The sequence below is a fragment of the Artemia sp. Qi Xiang Cuo genome, chromosome 9, assembly GCF_049724085.1.
Source record: "Artemia sp. Qi Xiang Cuo chromosome 9, ASM4972408v1, whole genome shotgun sequence".
NCBI classification, from domain to species: domain Eukaryota; kingdom Metazoa; phylum Arthropoda; class Branchiopoda; order Anostraca; family Artemiidae; genus Artemia; species Artemia sp. Qi Xiang Cuo.
In genome coordinates this window covers 30794903-30802509 of record NC_142802.1, presented here as the reverse complement: position 1 = coordinate 30802509, position 7607 = coordinate 30794903, and the positions used below count along the sequence as shown (strand labels likewise).

The 7607-nt window shown below is 39.8% G+C and overlaps 1 protein-coding gene across 1 annotated transcript in view; it reads right to left on the bottom strand.

Moving 5' to 3' along the window:
- Positions 1 to 7607, bottom strand: part of LOC148948560 (aminopeptidase N-like) — a 200755-nt gene that overhangs the window by 132725 nt on the left and 60423 nt on the right. The gene's annotated exons all lie outside the window — the stretch shown is intronic.

Sequence of the window (7607 nt, the reverse complement as noted above, 5' to 3'; positions counted from 1 at the left end):
TTTTGTGTGCATGTGTAAGTTTTTGTGTGCGTGTGTGTGTGTGTGTGCATGTGTAAGTTTGTGTGTGTGTGTGTAAGTTTGTGTGTGTGCGTGTGTGTGTGTTAGTTTTCGTGTGTGTTTGTGTAAGTTTTGTGAGTGTGTGTGTGTGTTAGTTTTTGTTCGTGTGTGTTTGTTTTTTTGTGTTTTAATGTGTTTGTTTGTGTGTGTGTGTGTGTGTGTTTGTGTGTGTTATTTTTTTTGTGTGTGTAATTTTTGGCGTGTGTGTGTGATTTTTTGTGTGTTTTTGTTTGTAATTTTTGTGTGTGTGTGTGTGTGTGTGTAAGTTTTTGTGTGCATTTAAGTTTTTGTGTGCATGTAAGTTTTCGTGTGCTTCACAAATCATGAGTTTCAGACAACACACTCCTATGAGTGGCTAAGAAATCTAGCTCAGAAAAGTCAAAAATAGCAAATTAACCATCCCAAATCATAGGTTTCAGTCAACACACACCTACGAATGGCTATGAAATCCTGCTCAGAAAAGTCAAAAAATATCAACCCACACACCCCCAAATCATAGGTTTCAGACATCACACACCTACGAAAGACTAAGAAATCTGGTTATGAAAAGTCAGAAATAGCAAATTACATATCCCAAATCATAGGTTTCAGACAACACTCACCTATGAACGGCTAAGAAACCTAGGTCAGAAAAGTCAAAAATAGCAAACTAGTCACCCCAAACTATATGTTTCAGACAACAAACACCTATGAAAGGATAAGAAATCCAGCTAAGAAAGGTCAAAGGTAGCAATCCACCCACCCCAAATCATAGGTTTCAGACACTACACACCTATGAAAGACTAAGAAATCCAACTCAGAAAAGTCTGAAATAGCAATCCCACACATCCCAAATCATAGGTTTCAGACACCACACACCTACGAAAGACTAAGAAATCCGGTTATGAAAAGTCGGAAATAGCAAATTACACATCCCAAACTATTGGTTTCAGACAACATTCACCTACGAAATACTAGAAAACCTTAGCTCATAAAAGCCTGAAATAGCATACTACACATCCCAAATCATAATGTTCTGACAACACATACCTATGAAAGGCTAAGAAACCTAGCTCAGAAAAGTCGAAAATAGCAAACTATACATCCCAAATCATAGGTTTCAGACACTAAACACCTATGAAAGACTAAGAAATCCAACTCAGAAAAGCCCGAAATAGTAATTTACATATCTCAAATCATAAGTTTCAGACAGCATTCACCTACAAAATACTAAGAAACCTTAGCTCAGAAAAGTCTGAAATAGCCAACTACTCATCCCAAACCCGAAGTTTCAGACAACAAACACCTATGAGTGACTAAGAATCTTAGCTCTGAAAAGTCCAAAAAGCAAACTACACCTCCCAAATCAGGTTTCGTGAAATATACTAATTGCATCCTTTTTTGAATCTGAGAATTACGGCTCACTGAGCCCTTCAAAAGCCTGCCTATATAAATCGGCCTAATTTCTTATTTTTAGGCGTTTCTGTTCTTTTCTGGTTTTAATCTGCATTGTGCACGCCTTGTTTGATGCATTTAAAGTATTAACGGTATTTTTTATCTTTCCATATCATTTTACGATAGCTGGTATTTATCACACACCCAGAAAAAACAGCCCACGGAAAATAACCCCCACGGAAAATATCCCTGAGACAAGACATGGGAACATGCCCCCTCCCTCCACCGACCGATAGGGTCAAAATGCTATTCAATTTACGCATAATAAAGCAATGTATCTTTTTCTTAAACTCACCCCCTTACTTTTCACGCGAAGAAACAGTTTGTTTTCACCTTACAATGATGGCGATAGAATTGAGGCATGGCCCCCTCCCCCTTTCGCCAATGTCCTAAATATATTGTTAGATCTTAATTTGAAAATAACGAGATTTCACCGGTTCTCCAAAATAGCACATTGCGTCTGCGCCTAATTATTACAATTGCCTCAAAGTGTTTTAATTTTGACGGAGAAACAGTTCCTTTTGACTTTGGCTGCTGCGTTCGTAAACACAGAGGGGAAAGGATGACAGCTAATTATAGGCCTCGTGCCGGAGAGCCTTGTGTCAAAACCAGGTTCGGTTAATAACAACAGTGACGGAAGTCAATGATCGCTTTTAGCTAGGATATAGACACTTAAAATTGCATAAATTTAACGAAAGAAAATTATTTCTTTTTGCTAGGATTAATGTCGTAAACAGAGGGGGAAGGAAGGATGGGGTTTACGTAACGAAAAAAGAGCTTATTTTACACTTTTTATCGAGTATAAACATCATATAGGGACGTTTGTATAGGGGGGGGGGTTTACCCGAATATAGTAGAGGGTGACCACGGAAAAAAATTTTATTTTGAAAATAAAAAATGAAAACAGACCTTACATTGCTAATTGTGGCTGCCAAGGCTTCAAGTTCATCAATAATTTCATATGTTCTATCCATTGTGTCACAATACTTTCTGATAATTGAATGGGGGCACATGGAGGGTCTTTGGGGCACAGGGAGGGCCTTTGGGGGTCCGGAGGGACATTTGGGGACCGGTGGGCCTTTGGGGCACAGGGAGGTCCTTTGGGGGTCCGGAAGGAACATTTGGGGACCGGTGGAGGGCCTTTGGGACTCCGTTGGTCCTTTGGCAGCTCGATGGGCCCTTGGGGGGGGGGCACAGGGAGGGCCTTTGGGTGCCTGGGGGACATTTGGGGACCGGTGGAGGGCCTTTGGGACCCCGTTGGTTCTTTGGGAGCTCGATGGGCCTTTGGGGGGCCCGGGGATGGCCTTTGGGGGTCTGGGTGGGCCTTTGGGGGCGCCGGTGGCCCTTTGGGAGCTTGGGGGCCTTTGAGGGTCCGGGGGGGGGGCAGTTGGGGGCCTGGGGGACATTTGGGGACCGGTGGAGGGCCTTTGGGAGCTTGGGGGGCTTTTGAGGACCGGGGGCTTCCTTCGGGGTTGGGGTAGGAGGATTGGAACCCTTTGGGGTTGGGTTAGAGGACCTCACAACACTGTTCAAATGAAACTTGTGTATTATAACGATCACACTCAAATTCTCTTTTAAAATCTCTTCAAAAATCTTCTTTTAAAATGTCTCTATCTGTTTCGCCGAAATAGTTCCATAACCTGTCTAAAACGGTTTCGCCCAAATAATCACTAAACGCAAATTCAGCGTGTTCCTTTGTTATTGGCATCTCTGTGCTAACGCATTTCAAATTAATAGGAAACCTTTTCGCGCGCTAAAACAATTCATCGCTAAGATGTTTCTTGCCTAATTGTTTCCATGGCCTGTGGTTATTAATATCCTTTGGAGTTCGACCAGTAGAACTGTTCCCGAGGCAAAGACATTAATGATTTGAATCTATTCCTGGAGAAATGTTTCTAGGCGAAAATTTTTAAAGTCTGACAGATGATGTCATTGATTGATTGATCTGTCAAGAAAGGGGGAATTAATTTGTTGTTCCAAGGGGAATTATTGATTCACGATAGGTGAATTGAGGTCGACAGCACAGGTGTTCCAAATTCTGGGTTTTTGTTGTTGTAAGTGCACGCTCTCAGCGAATGTCAAGGTCGTTGTTGTAGTTGTAAAATTTAGGTCATTGACCCCATTAACCACATGTTCCCCCTAATGAGTCCATGCCCATATTTGGTGCCCCTTCAGTATTCTATGCCCATATATGGACCATAAACCACGTGGTTCGTACTGGTGTTGTAAGTGCACGCTCTCAGTGAATGTCAAGGTCGATGTTGTTGTTGTTGACACACTTTGATTACGCAATCAATTTAGGTCATTGACCCCATTAACCACGTGTTCTCCCTAGGGATTCCATGCCCATATTGTTTCATAATTCCCCATGCTCGTGAATCAATAATTCCCCCATCGATTATGTAAATCACTCCTCATGCCAATACACGTGGCCAAACAACAACAACAACAGATCGATTGACCTTGACCACTATTAGACTCGATCGATAATCCTTGAATAAATTATGTCCCGTCAGCATTAAACTAAATTGTAGATGGCAGCACGGTGTTCGTCCCGGAGTAGCACCTCCCCCTCTACTACAATTCCCCCTTGGGAAATTGCCCCACGTGTAAAATTGAGCAGCCAAAGAGGAAGCCCAAAATAGGTACCTGAAAATGTCAATCAGATGTCCTAAGGGGTAACAGAAAAACCTAACATCAAAAACAGTCTTAGGACAGAGGCTGGTTGGTCTCCAATCACTTTCTACTAATAAAAAAAGGACTAGAACTCGCAAAAATGTCCGTATTTTTCCTAATAAAAGATAGTATCTGTAAGCAATGGACAAATTGCAAAACTTACAGCCCTTTCTCCAAACTCTATGTCAAGGAGGGGGAGGGGTTGTCATCCCAGAGGCATATTTGTTGCACCTTTCAATTATAATGAACCAAGTGGCTACCTCAGAATTTCATTCGGATGTCTTTGGGGGACGAAGGGGTAATGGAAGAGGGCTAGTTCCACTCCAATCTGTTTGGTCACTTAAAATGGCACTTAAACTTATAATTTTTTTGGATGGGCCTTCTCCCGATCTTCAAAGACCCTTGATTTGATACGAACATCCCTGGGGGAGAGTTATTGTAAGTTTGATTTAACTTAGATAAATACAGAATTAGTTCTAAGGGAGAGACGAGGGAAGGGTGGAGGTAGAAATCGATATATAATCCCGAGGACCGTATCCAAAACTTTTGTCTGTTGTTGTTGTGAGGGGGAGGGGAGGGGTACAAAAAAAACTTTAAAAAACTCGGGGAGGGTATTTTCCGCTGGGGAGTACTTTCCAGTTTGGGGGTATTTCCCGAAGGAGGGTATTTTTCTGGGAAGGGGGTAAACGCCTACATCCTCTAAAATTATCCAATCATATACTCGTAAGCGGGGAACGGTAAAAGACGGTAAGAGAATAAATTATGTGAAAAATGGAAAGAAAAAAAAGAACGGCTATAAAATTCTGCAACCTTTGCTTTTCTGACCTGTGGAGCAACCTTCACTTCATAAGCAAAAATGCTATTTTGGAGAAGGAGATGGACATTTTATATCGAAATGAAAGAACTACGTACCAGAATCTTCCTTTCCCCCAGATACGGTAGTCTTTCAGTTTTTCCATATTTTCCTTTGTCCTTTTTTATAATGTGACTTCTTTTGTTAGTTTCAACCAATTTACTCAGCCCCCCTCCTCCATGGAATACGTCAAAGAGCATGCGCTTACATACCCTTTTCAATGGAAAATCTATTGGAGCGTGTCAATTTTTTTTTTTTTTTGCTATAGCCTACGACGGGACACGAAGAGCCAGTAACTAACTTAAATAGATCAAACAGTTCGTGTTAACGAACTGTAAGTAAGGAGCGACCCAGCTCAGTAGTAATCGAAACTCTAAAAAAGGAATTTTGATACAAATAGATGCACCAAATGAATCATATTTCTATGCTTATTTCAAATATATAAGTTTCATCAAGTTTAGTCTTACCCATCAAAAATTACGTGCCTGAGAAAATTTGTCTTGTTTTTGAAAATAGGGAAACGCCCCCTAAAAGTCATAGAACCTTATGAAAATCATACCATCAGATTCAGCGTCTCAAAGAACCCTACTGTAGAGGTTTCAAGCTCCTATCTGCAAAAATGTGGAATTTTGTATTTTTTGCCAGAAGAAAGATCATGGATGCGTGTTTATTTTTTTTTTTTTTTCCAGGGGTGATCGTATCGATCCAGTGGTCTTAGAATATCCCGGGAGGGCTCATTTGAACGAGAGTTAAAATTTCTAGTGCTCATTTTAAGTGAAAAAAATGGAGGGCAACTAGGCCCCCTCCCACGCTCATGTTTTTCCCAATGTCGCCCGATCAAAATTTGTAGATAGCCATTTTGTTCAGCATGGTCCAAAAATAAGATAACTATGTCTTTGAGGATTACTTAATCTTCCAAAGTCCCCGGGGAAAGGGATGCAAGGTATGAACTTTGCCCAATGTTTACATATAATATTGGTTATTGGGAAGTATTCAGAAGTTTTCGGGGGGATTTTCTCTGGTAGTTCTGGAAGTTTTGATGGGGGAAGGGACATTGCTATGAAAGGATTGCCGAATTTCCCAGCATTATTTAAAAAAAACGATCAGAAAGTTTTCAACTGAAAAACTTTTCAACTGAAAACTTTTCAACATCAAAACTTAAAACGAACAGCAACTGTTAGGTATATGATTTGGTTCGCCACTTAGTCAATTAAATAAAAAAAAACAAGTTTTTTTAACTGAAAGTAAGGAACGACGTTAAAACTTAAAACGAACAGAAATTATTTCGTATATGAAAGGGGCTGTCCCCTCCTCAACGCCTTGCTCTTTACACTAAATTCTTTATTGTTGAAAAAAATAGAGTTGTGAGTAAGTCAAACTTTAGCGTAAAGAGCGAGGCGTTGAGGAAGGGACAGCCCCTTTCATATGCTAAATAATTTCTGTTCCTTTTAAGTTTTAACGTCGTTCCTTACTTTCAGTTAAAAAAACGTTTTTTTATTTAATTTTTGGACGTTTTTAAATTAATGTAGGTTTTGATTTTAGCTTACCGTAAATGAATAATTAAAACAAAATTTAAATTTGAATTTTACTTTTATCTGGTTAAATGGCTTTCTCGACAGTTGTTTAGTTTTATTTGCGAACGTTTTTATTAGTAATAAATATCCGTAACTTACGAATTAACTTACGTAACGAACTCCTATATTCATATATTTTTATTACATATATTAGGGGGTTCGCCCCCTTGTCAATACCTTGCTCTTTAAGCTAAAGTTCGAATTTTGTTCCAATTCTTTAAAAATGACCTCTTAATCACAAATTCCGTTAATTAAAATAAATAGCTCTTATGAAAGTACTAAAAAATCTTTGGCTTAAAGAGCGAGGTATTGACTAGGTGCTGAACCCAATAATATACATAATGTTTTCTGTCATTTTAAGTTTTGATGTTGCTCCTTACTTTCAGTTGAAAAACTTGTTTTTTTTATATATGTAATTTATGATCTTTTTTTAAATAATGCTGGGAAATCCGGCGCCCCCTTAATAGCAATGTCCCTTCCCCCATGAAAACTTCCTTAATGAAAAGATCTTCCCACATAACCACCGACCCCCCCCCTCCCACTACCAGAAAAAATTCCCCCTGAAAACGTCTGTATACTTCCCAATAACCAATACTATATGTTAGCATTGGGTAAAGTTCATAACTTTCAGCCCTCCCCCTGGAGACTTCGGGAGATTAAGTCATCCTAAAAGACGGAGTTATCACATTTTCGACCATAATGAACAAAATGTCTACCTCAAAATTTTGATCGGGTGACTTTGGAAAAAAATGAGCGTGGAAGGGGGCCTAGTTGCCCTCCATTTTTTGGTCACTTAAAAAGGGCACTATTACTTTTAATTTCCGTTCCAATGAGCCCTCCCACGATATTCTACGTTCACTGGGTCGATACGATCACCCCTGGGAAAAAAAAATAAACACGCATCCGTGATCTTTCTTCTGGCAAAAAATACAAAATTCCACATTTTTGTAGATAGGAGCTTGAAACCTCTGCAGCAGGGTTCTCTGATACGCTGAATATGATGGTGTGATTAT